Consider the following 22,079-nt stretch of genomic DNA (forward strand, 5'->3'; position numbering starts at 1 on the left):
AAGAGTCGTAGCTTCAGTTAAATCTTAATTTTGCACACATTTCCATTCCTCATTTTTTCCTGCTTCTATACGTATAGGCCATAATTTTTTCATCCACAACTTTTTAATTTTCTTCTGTAAAACTATCCAAAACATCAGAAACCATATAAACACAGTCCTTCAAGTTAAGTGTTTAAATTATTCGGTGTTAAATACTTTCTTTTTAAATTTTTTGTAGAATAATTCAACTTTCGTAGAACACATCACAAACTCCAACCATAGCTACAGCAACATACACACTGATATGAAATACTACACATTGAACCAAAGAGCAAAAACTCAACACCCTAGAACAATACGAAATTTATAAACCTTAAGAATTTCAAATGAAGGATATGTGGGTCGTTATCTAGGATTAAAAGAACTTTCCCTTTTTTATATTCTGACTGTTTTAATATTTGATGTAAGGTTATTTCCGCACCAAACCTTGAAATATCAGCAGTCATCCAGGAGAATTTTTGGGAGTTATAAGTCACAGGCAGACAGCTTTTTCATTAAAAAAAAATTTGAGCGTTCGGAGTCGGATATTCGACTGTTCAGACAACGACTTTCGGATTATCGACGGTCTACTGTAATCTATTATCAGGCAGTACATCTCATTTGACGATATTTGTCAGAGGAAGAACAATTTGTTTGCATCTGAAATCTGATTAGTGTTATTTGTAGCTAGTCAGCGATGTATGCAATGGAGGAGAAAAGGACCCGGCCACACTAGCCCACTGCTTCCTGTCTTAGTTGCTTCATGAGTGATACTTCACGGTGTCACTTATGAGGTTCAGACCAGTCTTCGGACATTTGACTAAACGAGGGAAAAGTTTATTTAAAAAAGTCATTGCATTATACAGCGTGGAAGGAAACCTATTACATTAATAGACGAAGTCAATGCGAACAACTTATGTCAATACGTTTTTGATACGTCCAATAATTTTGAGAATATGAAATGTAACGTGTTGCAACTTTGCAAGGAGTAGCTGTGCTCCTTGAAGTCATCGCCCTTCAGTGGAGGTGACTGCAACTCCAATTATTATTCACTCGGCAAGACTTGCAACAGGAGAATGTACACAAACTTAAGTGTTTACTAGACGTACTGTCTATGGAGTGTTTGAATATTAGGCGTAAGAAGAATTCTTTCTTCTAACCTTTATTTTTATGTTTGAGAACAACTGAGATATTTTATGAATTCTTCTAGCACATTGCTCTTCACCTAAAAAATCAAGTAACTCATGCTCAAGCAACAAATTTCTAGAGAGAATGTGCCAATGAATGATTAAGAACTCAGGAAGGTGTATACAAGGGAGACTATTGCTCTTAGCAACTTTTGTATGGATGGAGCAAAATAAACTTTGTTAAGATAAAGTATATAATCGGAAACTGATATCAATATCATTGTTCTAAAAAGTAATCTATTATCAAAATATTATTTAAAGATTGCTTTCCATGTGATTATTCAGTCATATAACTATCATGGACAGCCTGCAAGGAGTACACACTGTGATCTATGAATACTGAATAATTACTTACGGAAACAGTCTGGCCCTTTTCTGTTATGTTGTAGTGGCCTCGGTTCTATAAAAGAAAATAAACCAGTAATAATTATAGGGGAAAAATCACTGGACCAAATATCTCACTCTCTTCTCAATCTTCTTGCTATATTAAGCTTCAGCGGCCTGGTTAGTATGAGAAAGGGGTGTACAATGTACACTGTACACTGTACACTATACCTTTAGCATTCACCATGGAGATACAGAAGTCTGCCTTCAGTAAAAAGAAGATATAATGCGGTTAATACATGAACAATCTATGAATATTAAGAAAAAACGTAATCAGAGACATTAAGTGAAAGTGATTCAATTATTCAATCCAAATTAGAACCCTTCTGTTATGTTATCCTTAGAGTTGCAGCTGGAAATAATTGATTTTTCACATACTACACTATTCGAAAACACGTAAAATAACGAGAACTGCCGCACCTTTAACAGTTACTTAAACCCTGAACAGAATCCGAAGATTCGTAAATTCCCTGCGCAACTGATTTTCAGTTTCACAAGCATATGTAAACCATTTTCCATTGAAAGAACTAATTAAGCAATTATTAATGGTCAATTTTTCCGATGATAACATGCATGATATGCTTAGACTGGTTTCTTTAAATAATGCTTCGGCATTTTTCAAATTAAACAGATCGATATTAGTTACTACAATTAAAAATTTGCCGATCTGTAATGTCATTACAATATTTGAGGAAGAATTCTGACAGACTATGCAATAATATTGAAAATATTGTCGACTTAGAATGTTGTTGACAGCATGAATGACAAAGATGGAAAACACTCTCACAGCCGCCTCTATTGCGAAATAAGTGGCTTGATTTGTCTTAATATTATCGGCAGATTCAGTAATAGAAGCTTTTCTTTCTTAATCTTCTTGGGTGCTATTCATAGACTTTTCGCTAGCCCGTGCTACGAGCGTGCTAAACTAGCCCCGGCTATCGACTGGTTACTTGTTCAGGATTAATATGAATTCATATCGCTAATTCTGGTTTTTGAATACGAAAAATTTGGTACGCTGATGATCCACCGGAAGTCCGCGCTAAGAATGTCTATGAATACGGCCCCTTTGTTCTAAACACTTCCCCCAATAAAAATGTGCTTTTTCTGACAAAGAATTTAATCGTAAAGCAAATAATGAAAATTATTTTGATCTCATTCCTCCAAACCTAAGGAGGAAAAAGTCGCATGAAAGTGAAATTGAGAGAGGAGTACAAGGATGTCCTTTATCACCTACCCGTTCAACATCTACTTGGAGGATTTAGTGAAGAACTGTTTTCATAATGGTAACTGGAGGAAGAAGAATAACGTGAATAAGATTTGCTGATGATATGGCGTTGTTAGCAGAACAGGTATTCTACTGGAGCTGAATGACAGCTGTGAGCAGTATGGGATGAAGATGAAGATAAATGCAAATAAGACGAAGACCATGGTTTTCGGAAGAATAATAAAAATGGTAAACCTGCTAATTCTAAATGACGCAGCAGTGCAAGTGAACAGCTTCAAATACTTTAAGTGTGCTATAAGCAATAACATGGGCTGCTGCTAGAAGCTGAAAGGTGGATAGCAATGACAAAAGCAGCTTTTAATAGAAAATGGAGAATCTTCTGCAGACCTCCAGAAAAAGAACCAAGGAAGAAACTAGTGTAGTGCTGTGTGTGGAATGTGGCATTGTACGACATGGGACAGAAATAAGGACATTAAGAGGAAGAGAAGAAAAGCGAATAGAAGCATTTGAAATGTGAATACGGAGAAGAATGGAGCGTGTGAAATTGACAGATATGAAAAGAAATGAAGCTGTGTTGGAACGCGTGGGTGCAGAAAGAATGATCTTGAAATTTAACAGGAGGAGAAAAAGGAATTTGTTGGGTTACTGGCTGAGAAGAAATTTCCTATTGAAGGGTGCACTGGAAGGAATAGTGAATGCGAGAAGATTCGGGGCACAAGAAGATATCAGATCATAGACGACATTAAGTTATATGGATCATGTAGTAGTAGTAGTAGTAGTAGTAGTAGTAGTAGTAGTAGTAGTAGTAGTAGTAGTAGGTTTATTTTGCCTGGCAGAGTTAAGGCCATGAGGCTTTCTCTTCCACTCAACCAGGTTTCAATAATATACATGGAATACAAAATTAGATTACAAAACAAAACAAAAGAAAATACCTTAGAAATTACATAAAATATAGTAGAAAATTACAATAGTCAAGATCAGTTACATAATATAAAAATACAAATAGTCAAGATCGGTACATAATATATAGAATAAAGTAGAAAATTACACATAATCAAAATCAGTTACATAACATAAGGGGAATATACACACTTACACACAATTTATAAGGCCTAAAATGCTCGAGATAAATTCGACGATTATTTCACTTGAGATATATTATACAGTTAATATACTAATAGGAGAATACATGTGGGTTACAAGACATAAAATGTTGATTAGCAAAGTCTACTGAATGGCATAGAAATACAAATGATTAAGTAATATATCAAAATAATAAAAAAAGAAAAAAAGAAGAGAGAAGAGAAAAAAATAACAACTAGGTCATTTAAGACTATTTAGAAACTTCCGCAAGAGTGTAGTTCTGTTCATTAAAATCATTTGTAAGTAGAGTCTACTTAAAATATTTTAGACTCAGACTTCTCCTGATTTCCTATGACAATGAATTCAAGGAACGAGCTGTGCGTATTGTGAAGGAAGCAGAGTAGAGAGATGTATGATGGAATGGAATTGATAGAACAAGGTTATGCTGTGAACGTATATCACGGTTGTGGTGTGATGCTAAAAGTGTGAAGCGAGGAACTAGGGAGGAGAAGAGGAAAGCAGAAAAGAAGAAAGATTGCAGAATGATGGGTTTGCAGTGAAAGATCTGTCCTTGGACAGGAAACTATGAATGAATGCTCTAAACATCGAATTTATTGTGGTTTCTCTGAACTTGATAACTGGAACAACAGTGCACTCAAACTTTACAATTCTCGAAATTAAGGAAGCTATCCCATGTTTATCCCGAAACGTTTACATTTTCACTTATGCAGACTGATAACGATTCCTGCATGAAACAAACGTTCTTTTGCTTTCCCCATTGTCAGCAGTATTAAAAAATTAATTATATGACAAATTCACAGATTCAGTAGAGTCGCCATTACTTACACTGAAGATCATCGACATAACTCTGCTGCTGAGACAATTCTGGCCCTATTTCCTTGATAATGCACTGGTCAGCAATGATTTTGTTAAATGTACAATTTCTGCTGTTTGTTACGTAATGTCATCTGCTGATTCCAAAAATGAAGTCAGAATTTTTCTACCACCCACCATTTTTTTTTTTTTTTTGTAATTTTAGAAAAATAGATCTATTTTTGTACATACTGTCCTTAACATGCGAATGGAAAGAAAATATGTCAAATATTTCATTTCATTGCTCTAACAATTAACCTAAAACTTTAGACCACTGTTGCGTATGAAGCCACAATTCATAAAAATTAATTTCATTCCTCATAAGACTGAGAGAGATAGTATTAATTTATTCTCAGTTGAGCTGGAACTTACAATCATGAAACAAGTTTCATAACCTGTGTTTTCTTTGTCCTAATTTTAAATGTAGTATAAAAGTATCTTGTAAAGTGAAACATACCTCGAAATACTGTGTAAATCACAAACAAGTTTTGTTACGTTTGTGGTTAGTTAACGTTGAAAACACGCAGGTTAATGCTAGCTACTAAACGAATTACAAGAGCTTGCGAGTGTTCTTTTGATTGCAAAATAGATGAGGACTGGAACTGAGCCCATGAAATCTGCTGTGCTCTACTGAGAATAAATTAATACTTACTCTAATTGGCTAAAAGGATCCCGTCATATATCTTTTCCAGTTCCAATGATATGCCGGGAACGTAAGCAACATTCAACAGACTGTTACTTTCTAGGAACCTCAGATCAGAAGATTACAGAGAACTTGTCAGCCAGCTGATTCAGAAATATAACGTGATCGGGTGGCATGTATCTCTGAAAATAACTTCTTGGATTCTCATCTATTTTTTTTTCTTTCCTCAAAACCTTCGGGTAGTCAGCGACAAACATGGGGAGTGTTTTCATCAGTATTTTTCTGAAATGGAAAGGAGCTGCCTGGAAAAACTGACCCCAAATGTTCTGTCAGATTACTGTTGGACACTCAAAAGAGATAATTTCGTGCAATATAATACAAACTTACAGAAGATCTTATGAAATGACTGTCAAATGTCCCATGTGACCAACAAGCAGGCTACGTTCACCTTAACTCTTCTTTGCACAGTCTTCAATTCTACGGGGCTTCATACTTCACCCTTGTCTTGCTTTCAGATATTCAAATGAAGAAAATCTTATCGAGAGAATTGGCGTCTGGAAAGGTTCCCAAAATGCTGGCTGCGTTTCCACGTTGGATGGCTATTCCTATTCGTTGCCGTAGGTAATTGGTGCAGTGAGGGTCTCCAGTAACAGTCACCAAACTTCTATCAATTTCGGAAACCAGGTCTTTTGCTTGTTTACACCAGGAGCCTATTGTTTCCACGGCAAAGACGATGAAGATGTATTTGTCTACTAGATGTACGTATTTACGACGTTTATTGAGTACGGCAGATTCTGCTGCAGAGCTAGCGAGTTTAGAAGTTGTCGGCAAGTGGGCTGGAGCTAAGGTATCCACACATGTCGTATCCCACATTAGTGATTTTCCTCTGCTCCACGGGACCAAGGTTAATCCATCAGGGCACTTACCATCCGTGCGACTAATCCCAGAGGATTCTAAAATAGCTGGGATACCAGAAGATGTTAATGCTCTCTTGATTATGTCGTTAATTGTTGAATGTCTATAAAAACGTCCCTTACTCTTGACATAGCTCAGAGCATGGTGACCGAAAGTGTCGACAACTTCCCCACATACATATTTATGTGGTACGCAGATTTTCCATCCAAGACGTAGAGCGACTGCAGTCTTAAAAGACTTGTTGTTCATCAGCGTTCCAATATTTGGGGAAGGTAGAGCTTGTAGCCAGGAACCCGCTTCTTTTTCTTGTAGAGCCAAAAGTCGAGCTTGGTCTGTTTCTGACGTACAAGATGTTACAAGAGAATCTAGGATGTGCCTAATAATTATATCAAAAGAGAGGTTTCTCAAGTGAAGTATAGAATAAAATCTATTTCACACACATATTTTAGGTAAATAAATATGATTTTAGGTAAAATGTTACAAGATATCAATACTAGAAAAGTCTGAAGTACATTTGGTAATTATTCAAAACCCTTGGGTGATAGCAAAATTTTGAAAACAGATTTGAAATCAGCATGAAAAATGCTATAAGAATCACCCATTCTTTATCTTTTAACAAAATACATGTTTAATTTTGTTGACCAGTGTAACAGAATTGATTAGTTTACAGCGATTAATGGGAAGTTCGAAATGGCATATAAATGATAAAGGTAGATTTCTGAAATTCTATACACCCATTCTGCAATTCATACAACAACAAACAATAATAATAATAATAATAATAATAATAATAATAATAATAATAATAATAATAATAATAATAATAATAATAATAATAATAATCACAGTTGCTTCATTCCTTTCACAAGACACGCTACACCGCTCCTGGTACCTTATGAATGATTTCTAGCATAACCGGAATATATTCACAGTCCATATCTCGCAACGTAAATAAGAAAGTAGAACTGGAACAATTATATACTGTTCTGAAATTTTGGTTTCATGGGAAAAATAGGGAGTAATTGAACTAATATAATCATATGTAACAGGCTAATGTAGAGGAAATGGTTGTACAGTAGTGGCAAAAAAATCCGGACCGACCCTTGGAGCTGATTTCAGAGTCACAGATTCAAATTCTGCTAGTCACAAAACACATCCATCTTGTACAATTAATTTCTAAATTACAAATTAAAATACTACATTTTAACACACAAAAAAAATAAAAAAAAAGAAAAAAAAATTGTAACAATGAAATTTACTGCATTTGTTCGATTCTTACCGTCTTGTGTTTCCTTCAGTGCCTCAAACTTACAGACGAAAAACTTTGAGAGTTTTATTTTTATCTGGCATCAATATTACATTTCTACCTCTATTCGGCAAAGATAACTGCGTATTTTTACATTAAATAGCAGTACATACCTCTGGCTTCACTATCCATATTGAAATTACTACAGTTTGACACAATACACAGCACAGGATTCTTCTGTATCAGCTACAAGGGTCGGTCCGGTTTTTTTGCCACTACCGTACATTATGCAAGGTAAAGCCGAAATTGTGATTCAGCATAGCATGCCTCAGGTCTTTCTCTCTCAACCGCGAACATGGGTTGAATTTCACCGTCGTCACCCAAAGACCTGAATCTAATTTTCAAACTCTCAGGATACCTGTTCTGTAGGAGGACGACAAACTGGGCGATCCACGATAATGACAGTTCTTTTGCGGTATTAGATCAAGGTAACAGCAAGTGTCACCCGATCAGATTGAAAGGAACTTGGAATTCCTAAAACTCTATGCACCGTATTCTGCAATATCATACATATCATTCTTATAAAATCAACTTTTGCAGGAACTGCGTACTCGTAGTGGTGATTCTGATCGTCCCACAGTGGGGGCATTTGGCCACCGATTTAGGCGGCCGAAAATCGATTTTCTAAAACTCACTTTGGGTAGAAAAAAATATGACATGGTAAAGCTGAATGGAATTGACGGGAAATAATAAACTACCCTACTGCCATCGCTTCGCGCAAATCCTGAGACTGTATGACAGTGGAAACTTGATCGTCTCTTGCAGTGCTCGCACCTTTTCTCGGCATTGTTTGTGTAAGCTCAAGTTCTACAGTGAATATTATTTGTTCGGTGTATGGTTTGAAGTGAATAGTTGCTGATTTTGATGAAACTGGAAAGTTGAATACATTTTAAATATTTTTATCGGTATTACAGGCCTAACTATTTTGACGAAGACAAAGCGATATCAAAAAATGACATTTCTTTTCATTATTTTTTAAGTTAATTTAAGCAAATTCGAGTACAATAGTTCACTTCCGGATATTTCCCGGTACTGTTTTTACTGTAAAGGCTAGTTCACAATAAACCGGGAACGAAAACGACAACGAGAACGAAAATGGAAATAATCTATACTAATAATAAATCTGTAGCCGAAATTTTTCTGGTAATTTTCGATTTTCCAAAAATAATTGGTCCTAACATATATAATTAACCACCCTGAAACCGAAAATCGCATTTTTGAAATTTTTGTTTGTATGTCTGTCTGTATGTTTGTTACCTTTTCACGCGATAATGGCTGAACCGATTTATATGAAAATTGGAACATAAATTAAGTTTGTTGTAACTTAGATTTTAGGCTATATGGCATTCAAAATACTTTATTTGAAAGGGGGGTTATAAGGAGGCCTGAATTAAATCGAAATATCTCGCTTATTATTGATTTTTGTGAAAAATGTTACATGACAAAAGTTTTTTCAAAAATGATTTCTGATAAGTTTTATTCTTTACAAAATTTTGATAGGACTGATATTTAAGGAGATAAATGAGTTTTAAAATTAAAATAACGCCATCTAAGACGGTGCAATGTATTAAGAACAAATGACTTCGTCTATAAGGGGCCTTGGACAACAGCAATCGAAACAGGGGCCTTGGACATCAACAATCGAAAGCTATTAAACATAGCCTACATAGTCATAGTATGTATGACGTAATATCAGAAGCTAAATTAACCGATTTGTACATACTAGGTTCAAAAAGTTCCCGGAATTTGCTAGTATCATAGAAACAACGTACCTTAAACACTATTCTACAGCATTCCCTTCAAAGTTTCCTTCCGCAACAACACACTTTTACCAACGCGTGCAGAGTTCCTGGAAGCAGGCCTGGAAGCCATTTTATGAAACCCGTCTTAGTGCTCTCGTCGCGTTTGCGATAACCTCTTCAGCATTGAATCTCCGTACTTTCAGATGACTTTTCAGACGGGGAAACAGAAAGTAATCAGGTGGTGAGAGATCAGGAGAGTATGGTGGGTGATCCAAAGCAGTTATGTTGTGCCTGGCAAGAAAATTCTTTATAATAATTGCGCGATGAGCAGGTGCATTGTCATGCATAAGCAACCAGTTGTTTTCTACCCACTTTTCTGGACGTTTCCTTCTCACTGCGTCCCGGAGGCGACGGAGGATTTCTACGTACAATTCTTTCGTTACAGTATGACCTTCTGGAATGAACTCATGGTGGATGAGACCCTGAGAGTCGAAGAAAACTTCCAACATAACTTTGCCTTTGGAAGTGTCCCTAGGAAATTTTTGCTTCCGAGAAGATGTTTTCGATTTCCACTCAGATGACTGTCGTTTAGGGACTGGGTCGTACAAGTAGCACCAAGTTTCATCACCAGCAATAATTTTGTTTAAGAAATCACCATCTTCATCAGCCATACTGATCATGTCCCCAGCAAGAGTCATTCTTGTTTCTTTCTGTTCTGCCGACAACATTTTCGGAACTAACTTCTGAGACACGTAATGCATGTTGAGATGCTTGTGAAGAACATTGTGTACACTTCCGACTGATATTCCGACCTCTGCTGCTATCTCTTTTATGGTTTTACGTCGGTCGTCCCTCACAACATTACCCACACGCTGAGCGATTGCTTCATTTGTTGCAGTTGTTGGTCGGTCATCTTTGATGCTATCGCGGCCACCAGAAAAGCGTTTATGCCAGGCATACACTTGAGTTTTTTTCATTGCTGCTTCGCCATATGCTTCTTCCAACAATCTTAATGTCTCTGCAGGAGTTTTGTGTAACAAAACACAAAACTTGATGTTTGTACGTTGCTCTGTGGACATAATTACAAAATGCGACGAACAAACAAAACACTATGATAAACAATTGCCTACAACTCAAAACCAACAATCGCCATTATCAACAAACTTTAAGGAAATGACATCATGAATGTCACCAACAAAACAAATGTATAATATCCCTTGTTATATATTAATACGAAAAATGGTAATAAAATTCCGGGAACTTTTTGAACCCAGTAGTATAATTAATTATTATTTCACCATTGGAAAGTGTAGTTTCTCTAGATGGACATAATGCTATAATGTTATTACAGTAACGTCTGAGTGAATCGAGGACAGGTAAGATTAAAATAGCTTCTTATGCACAGAAAATTTGATAGGCTATTTTGTACATTCGTTTTCTGTATTTCTTAAAATAATATTTATGTACACTCATTTTAATCTCAGAGAATTAAAGAACAACGAGAGTGTATTGATTTAGTATGCAGTAATAGTACGTTAGCTTAGCAATCCATTATTTTATCATTCAAATTTTAACTATGCTCAATTGAATCGTGTTAAAATACATAAAATATATATGCAATAAATGCAATGCAAAAAAAATTGGGTAATGAGAGCGAAGCAGATTATCTTGCGCTGTTGTAAAAGTTGTTCCCTGGATCAAACGTCCTATTTTAATTATGTAATTACTTTATATTTATTTCTAACAGGTGCAGCGGAGCGCACGGGTACGGCTAGTGTTAAAATAAATGTATTGAAATGGGAGCATTCACAATTAACCATTGTGAATGCTCAGATTGAAAAATATATATTTTAACATTATTTTCGTTCTCGTTCTCGTCGTTTCCGTTCCCGGTTTATTGTGAACCAGCCTTAATAGAAACTTTAAGGCTTCTACTTCACTATTAGGTCTACTTAAAAATCAGCCACGGAATCACGCGGTTTTATAGGATAAAGATTCATCAACTATTTACGACCTTGCGTGCATGATTATGTTACATCACCAAAATTTCGTTTTTCTTTTCAGCTTAAGTACACAGATTTCATGAAATTGCACTTCTTTCTGTGTGTTGAAGTATTAATTTCTAAATTACTTTGTAAAAATATACCATTTACACGTTGAAGAAAAAATGGAGGGGGAGCTAAAAGCATTTTCTTAATTTTGAAAATTTAAATTTGCAAGAAATGACCTTCAGGACCCCACATGTCAAAATATGAAGGGGAAAAAAGAACATTATTATGTAAAATTGAAAATTCAGGTTTGAATGCATGAAGCAGGGTAGACCTATTAGTAAAACGTAAGCTAGAAATGTTGGTATAAATGTAGATATTTTTAAGCTATGTTTATTTCTGTTTTATATTATACAAAATTTCAGGGCACCGGACGTCAATATAACATCTCGAAGGAAGTTATGTAACATGATGCAGCGGCAAAGTTTACCAAAATTTAACGCAAAATTGGAATCTGTAGAAAATTAGCTGCTAGCCTATGAAAATTACATAGGCGAACAAATTAAGGAAATAAAGCATAAATTTTCACGTTATAAATCTGAATTGAAATGAAGATGGACCACAGCACACAAAATGGAGCATACATTCAGTAACAAAAACAATGACTTGTTCGAAGGAATATTCGCGATTACTAAGATAGTGGATCAACCGGGACGACCATGAAGACTTTGCAGAAATTGACTGAGAGTTGCAAAGAACGGAAGAAAGAAAGAAAGAAAGAAAGAAAGAAAGAAAGAAAGAAAGAAAGAAAGAAAGAAAGAAAGAAAGAAAGAAAGAAAGAAAGAAAGAAAGAAAGAAAAGAAAGAAAGAAAGAAAGAAAGAAAGAAAGAAAGAAAGAAAGAAAGAAAGTAAGAAAGAAAGAAAGTTTGTATAGAACTACATACTGTATACGGAAATATTGACTTATAGTTTCCCAGGTGAAATTAAGAACTTTGGCATGTTTGTTGAAGCTGGTGTTTCAATAAGACAATATGAAATAACAAGAATTAATAAAAAGTTATAACCTTGCTACAGTGTGTTACAGAAGGCAAAATTGGATTGCTACGCGAATGAGGAGTCATACGATGCTACTATTATTTCTGCTAAGAAAAAGTTACAAAGGTTATTGGACTATAGGATTACACGATTGTTGACGCGTCTTATGAGCTTTAATTGAAGAAGAAAGAACGAGTAACTGGTTGGTGTTAATTTGGAATGAGGATGTGACTCCATTTAAACAGAAATTTCAGAATGATGCTGATTCCCATAAAAATATTTCTTGGACTTTTTTCCCACTAATTTCTTGCAAAATAAAAATTACATCTGGCACAATCCAACTCCAACTTCGCCACGTTATTGTTGCCCTATTAAAATAAGAGTTGTCAAAGAATCTACTGACATAGCAAGTGAAATGATCCATGGCACTCAACATCATCATAAGCAACACCATCATCATCCGGCTGATCAATGTGAATCAGATTTTAAGCAATAATAAACATGAATATTTAGGTTGAACTTATGTCTTGATTTTAATGTATTATTAAATGGCTTGAAAATGTAGAAATAATATTTTTATTCATAAAAATATTTCATGTCAATTAAAATACAATATATTAGTAAGAAAACAAGTTTAGACTCAATTCAAGTACAAAAATAGCTTTGACCGCCTAAATCTGCCAAACATCCCACTGTGCGCCGGGAAGAATTTTGTAATTGGCTTACTAATAATGAAATAAACAGGCAGGACCATGGTCATGTGCACAAGCACAACATGGTGAAGTTATCGCAAGAGAATCCTCACATAGCATAATATATTGATACCCAGAATAACAGTGCGCGAGTTTTCTTCGAAGGACACGTCAACACTGAACGATATCTGCAACTCCTAAAAGATGTATTCGAACCGTAAGTCGGCGATATGTCAGTAAAGGAAGTCGGAGATTCAAATTGCAACAAGACGAATCTCTCCGCACTTCGATGTTCGTTGTATGAGAACGACTTCACGAGAACATTGATCCTGGACGATGGTTCAGTCGTAGAGTGCTTACAGAATGGCCCGCCAAGGTCCCCAGACCTCACACCTCACATACCGTAACTCTTTCCTGTGGCGAAACCTTAAATCTATCCACATTCAACTGATATCTCAAAGAAAACATTAATGCTGCAATGCTGCATATCACGCTATCCCAAGAACAATGTTCATAACGTACAAAGATCTTTCCATGCTCGCATCCATATTTTTAACGCTGAAGAGGGAAATCAATTTGAACATCTTTTACATTAATGCTTTTTCTATTTCAAACGAAAACTCAAATGTCAATATTGTGCAACATTCATTACATCAAGACTTGAGATTTGCACTAAGACAGCTGACTTTTGAGACATCCGGTATAATCCAAAACTGATAGTCTATCGGTATCTACGTTATAAAATCAATTCTATTTTATAACTTTTTTTTCCATTGAATACGTTTCATATGGTGATCTAGTGACACAACTTTTAAATATCTATGTGCTATAAATAGTATAATATTGTAAATTGGTAAATCGTGAAGTTACTTACAATTAGGGCCATTATAACGGCCAGCTTCTCGGGATGGAACAGGTCCTATAAAAAGAATATAAAACAATAATAATTATGCTGGAAATACATCTCTGGCTCAGTAATTGCCAGTAACAGTTACTAATACTGATTTACTACCAATCCTAATAACAACAAATAAAAAAAATGTAATACTTTCTTCCCTCTGAACACTTACCAGATACTATCTTCACAATATATGTGTATATGAATTGGTGAGACGTGAAAGGAGCTAACTACACTTTGAGTGGATTTCGGCAAATTTAAAAAATGTGTCGGATGGTTAAATTTTTAATGTGTACGTTTATTTTATTTTTGGGACAGGTAAAGATTGGATCATTGATTTTAAAAATTGAATATAAATTATAATTTTGTATTTTAATGTAGTTAGAGAAATAAATGAATGTATTGTAGATAGTTCCTTTTAATTTTACACGAAAATATCACACAATCAATATTGGCACTACAGGTTATTTATTATTATTTTTGCAAACATAAATTTGAATTGCATCCTCATAAATAATAACTGGACATAATGCGAAACAGATGAGACATCATTATCATCATTATAGAAATAAATGAATGTATTGTACTTTCAATTCTACTTAAGTATTAGAGTATAAGTTGGCACTTCAGATAGTTTGTTGTTATTTTTGCAAGCATAAATTTCATATCCTAAAATGTTAACACGGTAAAGAAGTTGCAAGTTAACCAGTGACTAAATTTCAATCTGTGAAATTAAAATGTAATTTAGAGGTTAAAGAAATTTCAACTGGAAAAGAATCTGTCATAATAAACCTCCTTACAGATATCTCGTGGGACTCCGTCAGACATTTTGTTGTAACTTCTGCCGCCTTTTGAACTCCAGATTTAGATCAAAAGTGAATACCATTTACTGTCTTATAAACTGAAGTTTCACAAAAGATTTTCTATAAATTTCTAAGCGGTTTGAGTCTTGTCTTTACCAAGAAAGTCTATCTGATCTCATGCTTTTTTCAGAATCTATGTCAAACTATTGTTTTTTTTAATTATTTCAAACAAACCTTTTAAAACTACCAAATTAAACTCTCAGAGGGTACTAAGGTTTACTTCATGCAAATACATATTTATTTGTCATATAAATGCAGCCAGTATTAAGACAGGTGACTCAACTTTTGGATTTGAACAGAAATTTCTTCACCAACTCTAAAATAGGGTTAGTAATCTGCTGTCCTACACAGTTACTGTAACTAACATTACCAAAAATGTTACTTAGTGCCTTTTAATACTCATACATATATATATATATATATATATATATATATATATATATATACACTGATTTTATTAATATTTATCGTGTGTATTAAGCTTAAGATTCATTGACCCGGTTATTACAACTGACTGCTTTTTACTGTGATTATTGAATGCTAATACATTCTATGTCTGTCCAAACTCATTGGTCAGAAGTGGTCCTTTTGGTAAACTGACGTTCAAAGATATCTGACCTAAGATTTTATGATCGTGTAAGCGAATTTCTACTCAGTCGATAAGTCAGAACCAAAGATATAAAAAACTGACAAATTTTAAAATAATTCCTCTAGTTTTCAATAAGCAGACCATTACAGGGGCGGCTTAAAAAGTGTCTGGGAAACTGATGATGCAGATTAGGCATAAATTCTTCTTATAATTGACAATATCAGCGGTTGTCAGCTATACCCAGTGTTGGTTTACAATAAAATTAGCACACGTGGATGCCATATTGAATTCTATAATGAGGGTATACTTATGTATCATCGGCAACACTTGTTACTATCATCGCCATCTATTCATAGAAGTAATAACTAAAGGAGCCGCACTTACACCAACAAATTAACTATAGTGACCAATAATCCGATAATTTGTTAGTGTAAGTGTAGCTTCTTTAATTATCATTTCTATGATAAGACGGCGAAGATAATAGTCAGTGTTGCCAATCGTACATAAATATACCCACATTATAGAATCGAATTTCTCATACCATTCTACTGATTGTAAAAGAACACTGGGTTTATCTGGAAAGCGCTGATACAGTCAATTAAGAGAATAATTTATTCTTAATGTACATCAGCTATCGGCAAATTTGTACTCACGATGCGCAAGCCGCAATATATATATGAGGTAATATCAATCAAGGTGTATAGAGCACTCGGTTTGGATCCCAGTGGCGGACTCGCAATCCAATCATGTGACGTATACTGCACAATAATGATTTATAGATGGATAGATTATATTTTATTTCACCTTTATTCTTAGTGTGCTGCAACAACCTAGGAAACACGTCACAATTTGCCACTCTTAATACAAATCGTAAATTACTGTCTCCTAGTCACGATCTTTGTTTAGACTTTACAGTTTTCATTCAGAAAACAAGTGTTCGTAAATATACTGAATAGAGGCGACAGGCGACCTAAGATAGGACAATAGATATTTTTTCTATGGAGAGAATCTATATAATAACAATAATAATAATAATAATAATAATAATAATAATAATAATAATAATAATAATAATAATAATAAATCTGTAGCCGAAATGTTTCTGGTAATTTTCGATTTTCCAAAAATAATTGGTCCTAACATATATAATTAACCACCCTGAAACCGAAAATCGCTGTTTTGAAATTTTTGTTTGTATGTCTGTCTGTATGTCTGGATGTTTGTTACCTTTTCACGCGATAATGGCTGAATCGAGTTATATGAAAATTGAAATATAAATTGAATCGCATTTTTTAGAAAGGAACTAAGTCAAAATTTGCCATTTTTGTTTTTATTCGCCAAATGATTACTACTTCCAAGACACATTGATTGGCGAAGAAATGAACTTAGTCAGACCTTTCCATGTGTCTCTAACATCACCGTGATATTTATACTACGGTAAAGAAAAGAACTAAGTCAGGAAGTTAGTGCGTTTCTTCACCGTTTGGACATCGAAAACATGACAACATATCATTTGTAACTCTGTTATGGTACTGGTACATTGATTTTTGGTATATTGTTAAACTTGCTTACGAAACATGTGTTTATACAGACAACAGTGTATGTTTGTATAGGTAATAATTAAGTAATATGTTGTTTACATAATCATTATTATTTTATTCTTACAGTACGATATTTTCATAACAGAGAAAGTTGTGTGCGTCAATACATGAGCCAGTAATTTCACTAAGATGACTCCTAAAATACAAAGACATTATGAATGTTGTCAGCATAATATTATAAACCTGCCCTTCCCCCAATTACCAGTTCAAAGAAGTCTTCTATATGAGGTAATTATAGGTTAATATATTTTGCATTCATGATCTTAAAGCCAACCAATTTGTGCTGTACGTGTATTACGAAGGACAGGCTCGAAAGGGAGCCAATGATGTTTGTTCGTTTTTGAAATATTATTTTGATGAAAACATAGACATGTTCTCAGATAGCTGCCCAGGCCAAAACAAAAATCATACAATAGTTAGGTTTTGTCTTGGTCTGGCAGCTTCTGGAAGATTCAAAACTATAAAAAGAATTATTTTCCTGAACGAGGCCATTCCTTTCTCCCTTGTGATAGGGATTTTGGGGTTTTCAGAAAAGCAATAACAGGGGGCCGATATGGTGTATACAATAAAAGAATATATAGAAATAACCGTACAAAGTGGACTCTGAAAAACTGATCAGTAACTTTGGTATGTAATGGTCTAATTTTTCAAAAAGAATATCATATCGGAAAAAAACTTCATAGAATCCTCGTGAGAGAAAGATTCATTTCACACCCTCTACAGCATATGAAAGGAATTCACATACAGCTGAGACAGTCCTGGCGTTGTAGAAGCTCGCTCATACATCAAGAGTTATGTAAGCAATATGATTCTCCTTGGGAAGGGGAATTTATGAGTTTGACACTGGAACTAACAAAGGCATATCCAGAAGGAAAAGTTCCCATCAATGCCCAAAACATTGAAGACCTTAAGAAACTAATGAAGTACGTCAGTGATGAAAATGCTGAAGCATTTTACGAAGAAATATTTTCATATTCCACTACACAGGTCCTGGTGCACCATGAATGAGACTCACTAGTCATTTCACATGTGTTAATATTTTATGAAACATGTCCATTTTGAATTATTTTTTTATTCATAACATTATTTTAAAAATTTCTAACATGTCAATTTAATCAAAATATATGTAGATCTGCATTGAATAACTGTTGTAAACTTAATATATTTACTTCGTTCTTTCAAAAACAATTTCCAGTGAAGAAAGGAACCAAGTCTCAAATTTAGAAATTTATGTATACTATTGTAGCACAACATTTTCTTCAAAAGTCTGTTATCATTAAATTCAATCCCATGTTATCTTTATATAATGTAATTCTTAAATATTTTATTCAGCTATATGTACATGAAAAAATGTTTTTATGCTCTCCTGAAAAGTAGCAAATTTTGAATTAGTTCCTTTCTAAAAAGTGCGATTCAATTAAGTTCGTTGTAACTTAGATTTTAGGCTATGTGGCATTCAAAATACTTTATTTGAAAGGGGGGTTATAACGTGGCCTGAATTAAATAAATCGAAATATCTCGCTTATTATTGATTTTTGTAAAAAAGTAACATAACAAAGGTTTCTTTAAAAAAGATTTCCGATAAGTTTTATTCTTTGCAAAATTTTGATAGAACTGATATTTAATGAGATAAATGAGTTTAAAATGACGCCATCTAAGGCGGTGCAATGAAATAAGAACAAATGACTTCCTCTATAAGGGGCCTTGGAAAACAACAATCGAAAGATATTAAACATAGCCTAAAGAGAATGTTTCTGTGTTTGTATGAAGTAATATCGGATGCTAAATTAATAATTTGTATAATTAATTATTAGTTCACAATTGGAAAGTGTAGTTGCTCTGGATGGAGATAATGCTACAATGTTATTACAGTAACGTCTGAGTGAATTGAGGACAGGTAAGATTAAAATAGCTTCTTATGCACAGAAAACTCAATAGGCTATTTTGTACATTCATTAAACTATGGTTGCATGTAATAACAAATAAGAAACCTATTAAAGGAATTGTCATTGCACCAAATGAGTGGTCTCTGGACCAAAATGATCGCATTTTAATTATTTAAATACAATTTAAATTAAGTAACATATTAAACGATTTATCCTTCTATCAAACACGGATGTTCTCTGGATCAAACGTCCTATTTTAATTATGTAATTACTTTATATTTATTTCTAACGGGTGCAGCGGAGCACACGGTACGGCTAGTTTTGAAATAAATCTAAGTCAGCCTGGTGTGTTATACAATGGAAACATTTCATGTCTTCACTAATTCCATTAAACGTTAGTCCCCCTACTAGAATTTTTAAAAGTCATATTTCGAGTCCCGTCTGTTACTACAGATACAAAATACTTTATGCTGCAAGTCATATATTCTACATATTTTCTTCATGCTTGAATCTGTTGCATTCTCCTTAACTGCAATGAAATGGAGAAAATATTCTTATACAGAGGGATCCTTCGTAACCACGTGGGTAAAAATTAACCCTTCTACTACATCAACATCTGTGTTTCCACCTAAAGCGAGAGATTAGACCACAGTTCGATGCATCTTTGATATTATTACTCGTTTAGCTAGTGTTTCAATATCCCTTATCCTCCTTTGTATTGTCCGTGTGGATAATTTCATATTGTTAAAAACTTCTGATTAATCGGGACAAATAATGTTAGCAACTTTATTCAGGCATTTTTAATGAAATGCTCTTCATTATAACACTTTAATGATATTATTCATTCATTCATGTATGTATGTATGTATGTATGTATGTATGTATGTATGTATGTATGTATGTATGTATGTATGTATGTATGTATGTATGTATGTATGTATGTATGCATGCATGTATGTATGTATGTATGTATGTATGTATGTATGTATGTATGTATGTATGTATGTATGTATGTATGTATGTATGTATGTATGTATGTATGTATGTATGTATGTATGTATTTATGTATGTATGTATTTATGTTTGTATTTATTTATTTATTTATTTATTCTGGTGTAGTTAAGGCCATCAGGCCTTCTCTTCCACACCACCAGAAATACAAATACAATAACAGAAATAAAAACAAAAAAAACATTATAAACAAAGTAAAGTCACACGAAAATATACACAGGTTGCAGTCACACAAACTTTAAATGAGTGATTAAGTTTGTTTGAAAAAATTTGAAATTTGAAGTGATCATGCTTCATTTAATTTAGGATGGTCCTTATTATTATTATTATTATTATTATTATTATTATTATTATTATTGTTTTTTTATTAGTTGTGTTTATTATTAATTGTCATTATTGAGTGTAATTAGTTACCACTGCCACGGGTACATACCCATTTGCAGTGTGAATAAATACATAGATACAATAAATGAAAAAAAAAAGTAAAATTAATTGTATCCTAATTAACTAACATAAACAACAAACTTGCGATTTTAATCTAGATTAAAAAACCACAAATCAACACTTCTAGCAATACCTAAAAAGCATTAAACAAGACAAAATTTTCCAATTTAATTTTGAATTGTGATAAAGTCCGGCAGTGCCTGACGTCATTAGGTAACGAATTCCAGAGACGAGGTATTTCTACAGTGTAGGAGGATGAGTATAGAGACGTTCTATGATGAGGGATAGAAAGAAGTACTTGATGCCGGTTTCGAAGAGTTGTAAGAAATTGAAAGCGCGATAAGAGATAATTCGGAGTAGAAGCATGCATGATTCTAAACAGAAGAGACAGTGAATGTATTGTTCTTCGTTCCTTCAGACGCACACATGAAAGTAACTGGAGGGAAGGTGTTATATGGTCACATTTACGAGTATTGCAGTTGAATCGTATGCACATATTATGAACACGTTGTAGTCTCTCAGCTAAGAGTGAACTTACATTAGTTAGTAAGGAATCGCAATAATCAAAATGGGGCATTACAAGCGTCTGAATAAGATTCTTTTTTAGACTAAGTGGTAGAAATTCTTTCATATGAAACAAAGAGTGAAGTTGAGAAAATATTTTTTTTTTGCAAGTGTGTGTTACTTGAGTGTTCCAATTTAGATCGCTATCCATAAAAATGCCAAGATTTTTAACTGTTTCACTGTATTTAACAATAATCCCATTGAATATTATATGTGGTATACGTGGTACAGTAATTAAGTTCTGACACTGACGCCTGAAGGGTAGGCACCTACAAGAATCTGGATGTCTCAGAAGATGCCGCGTGATACGGCGTACACTTAAACAGATCGACATCCTCCCTCCATATAGTCGCCGTTGGCCGCTATGCACGTCTGCCAACGTTGGTGTAGCTGCTGGAAGCACCGCTGAAAGATGTTGGCAGGAAGATGCCGTACGGCTTCTCTTGTGGCAGTCATGACCTTTCGGCCGCATAAAAATTACGCCCTCGTAGGATTGATTACATGAGGGGAAAGAGAAAAAAATCGCATGGTGCGAGATCAGGTGAGTACGGAGGATGTGGCAAAACAGCGACCTGTTGCCTTGCCAGTTCCTCTTGGACAAGGATGGAGCGATGTGCAGGGGCGGTGTCGTGTAGCAACAGCCAATTCTTCCTATGCCAAAGCTCAGGACGCTTACGACGAATTGAATTGCTAAAACGGCCAAGAATCTTTTTGTAGAGGATCTTGTCTACAGTTGCACCTTGTGGGATGAATTCTATGTGAACAATTCCATTTGAATAAAAAAAAAACTGTTAAAGCATCACCTTGCCTTTTGACCTGTTTTGTTGCGGATTTTTCTGTCTTGGAAATAATGGCGTTTTCCAGGTGGCGGATTGTCGCTTCAGTTGCGGATCGTAAAGGAAACACCATGTTTCGTCTCCAATTATGATCGGTTATAGCAGTTTCGCCTAATTTCTGACAGAACGTGACGTTTGCCCGTTGCTCAAACTGCAACATACTCGAGTTCCGACGCGCGCATTCAAATCGCCGTCACAACAAAGACCGTAGTTCTGCTTACAGTGCATGCACTCAACTGTCTCTTGTTGGTTCGAGAGACTAACTGACAAGGTATCATACCATGGCGCCACCTATG

The sequence above is a fragment of the Periplaneta americana genome, unplaced genomic scaffold, assembly GCF_040183065.1.
Source record: "Periplaneta americana isolate PAMFEO1 unplaced genomic scaffold, P.americana_PAMFEO1_priV1 scaffold_18, whole genome shotgun sequence".
NCBI lineage: Eukaryota > Metazoa > Arthropoda > Insecta > Blattodea > Blattidae > Periplaneta > Periplaneta americana.